This window comes from Chlorocebus sabaeus, chromosome 22 (genome assembly GCF_047675955.1).
Source record: "Chlorocebus sabaeus isolate Y175 chromosome 22, mChlSab1.0.hap1, whole genome shotgun sequence".
Lineage (NCBI taxonomy): Eukaryota > Metazoa > Chordata > Mammalia > Primates > Cercopithecidae > Chlorocebus > Chlorocebus sabaeus.
The window spans coordinates 16730551-16732962 of record NC_132925.1 but is presented as its reverse complement, the minus strand read 5'-3'; the positions used below and the strand labels follow the sequence as shown (position 1 = coordinate 16732962).

The 2412-nt window shown below is 38.1% G+C and overlaps 1 non-coding gene across 1 annotated transcript; it reads left to right on the top strand.

Annotated features, from left to right (window-relative positions):
• Positions 1–1634: 1634 nt before the first annotated feature.
• LOC119625962 (U6 spliceosomal RNA) lies at positions 1635–1741 on the top strand. Its single transcript, XR_005242175.1, has one exon. It is a non-coding gene; the product is annotated as a U6 spliceosomal RNA (small nuclear RNA).
• The last annotated feature ends 671 nt before the right edge of the window (positions 1742–2412 follow it).

The window sequence follows — 2412 nt, the reverse complement described above, 5'->3', positions numbered from 1 at the left end:
TTTCCACATGCTCGATTAGTGTCAAAAAGAAAAAAAATGTAGACATATAATTTGCAATGTAATTTTGTATGTACAAAACTGTGGTAAAGCACTTAAAAGATTTGGGGAACATGGGGATGCCCCTGCATAAGTAAGATGAGAAGATCTTTGAGAGAAAGTCATGTCTATGTTGTTCTTTAGTGATTGCTTTTTCTATTATTCATTGTCAAGGAGGAAGGGAGCGTTCTAGGAAAAGAATTGCTTGGAATCACTGAGTAAATAAAAGAAAGAGTGTCGAGACTGATGCAAGTACGAGGTTGCTCAGAAAGCTATGGTGAGAAGAGGTCCTGAAGACATATTTCTGCAAACTCTAACAGGGCCTGAGTGTCATATGACAAGAGTTCAGATAAACTGGGAGTGAGAAAGGTGAGTCGTGAGGTGTCTGAGTAGCCAATTAAAGCAAGAAGCCAAAAATATACAAGAAGTTAGGCTTTACTCTTTTATGATGGTATAAGCAAAAGGATAAAATCAGAGAAAGCGTGAACCTTCTGTTGCATTTTGCCCTATAAAATGGAGCACAGGTCAGAGCAGATGTGAGAGTCATCTTACTATTGAGGGAGTCCCCAACAAAATCTCTAGCAGTTTTATGGACCTTAAAGTAGTGGAGAGGATGAGGGAGAAGGCCTAAACATGGAAATGTTCTGGGCATTGAGTCAGAGTCTCCACAACCTCCCCTACCCAGCCTGCCACTGCTTTAAGGAGGCTTTGGCAGCGGTACCTGAGAGAGACCTCAGCCTGGGGGCCCTCAGATGAAATGACCTAGGAATGGAGGTATCCTGCTGGGGCCAGACATGCAAAGATGCAAAGAGCATGACTGGCCAGATGGGGTCAGAATCGTTGCCTCCCTTCAGAGACTGCAGTGCTCTAACTGTTCACCACATCTGCTGTGGGGAAGGCAGCTTTCTCCTAAGACTCCCAGGTGAAGGGTTTATAATCACCAGACTGGGCCTGGAAATTACCTGAAGTTTTTTCACCAGAAGCTGGACTCCTCACCATGGTAAAAGCAGTGTAGACATCATGATGTAGACAGTGGGCAAGTATAAACGATTTTGAAACGTGAGAGTGACATGATGGAATTTTCAGGCTAACAACCCCCACAACAGTGTGAGAGTGGGGTTGGGGACTGTTGCCAACAATAAAAATGGCTGAGAGACAGTCTCAATAGTTCAATATGCAGTTTTAAACCCTCTGAAGGCCCTTCGTTCAGCTAAGAGCTTTCCAGGATAATTCTGAAATCACTAAGTCTAGACCTGAGTATTCTAAGCCATTCACTTTTCAACTCCTCTTTATTAAGGAAAAGGATGCTTATAATTAAGCTATTGGGTTTGCTTCTTTGCCTGCATTTACACTTGTTGCAACTCTTCTTTTCCATTAAAGGATGAGAAGTGGGAATTGGGTCCAGTGTTCTCAAATACTTATTAAGGATTCCCATTTGATCTCTTTCTTGGCCTTCCAGAGCTTCTTTCAATATCTGACATGGAAATAATATGATCAGTGGAGTTTTTGTATAATGTTAGGACTTGGAGATCCATTGCACAGCTAGCTTTCTAGATACCTGTTCCTGCATTTGAAATGATCAAAAGTATTTGGGATCAGTGCTCACTTCGGCAGCATATATACTAAAATTGGAACGATACAGAGAAGATTAGCATGGCCCCTGTGCAAGGATGACATGCAAATTCGTGAAGTGTTCCATTAAAAAATAAAAAAAGTATTTGGATCATTGTATGATATTTATTTTAAAATGCAGCAATGTTGTAAATGCTGTAAACTAATTTATTATGAATCAATGTGTTTATGAGTTGATATATTCACACATGTATTCATATTTGAAGAAATATTGGTGAGTAGTAATGGTCTAAAACCATATAATATGCTTTTAGAGTTGCTATGGTAACTTATTTTCTTGGAAAATTTAATAGGTGTCTGGAAACCTGCCATGGTTACTTACCAGCTGTTGGAGAAAGAGCATTGCATTTTATTTTTAAAAAAGATTGCTTATTTATTAACTTTATTGTAAATTTCCGTAAATTTTAGCAATATGAACTATTTTAATTAGTATCAATTGAAAGGAATTATAATTATATTTTCAAATAGTTAAGAAAATATAAATGTAAACAAATAATCAATAAAGCCTTAAAAAGATGTATTTGAAAAGACTTGTGTAGAGTGTCCAAAATCCAGAGCACCAAAAACTCCAACTACTGACAAGAATGTGCAGCAACAGAAACTCTTACTCATTGCTAATGGAAATACAAAATGGTACAGCCACTTTACAGGACAATTTGGTAATTTCTTATGAAATTAAACATACTCCTAGCATATGATCTAGAAATTTTGCCCCTGGCTATTTACCCAAAGTAATTGAAAATG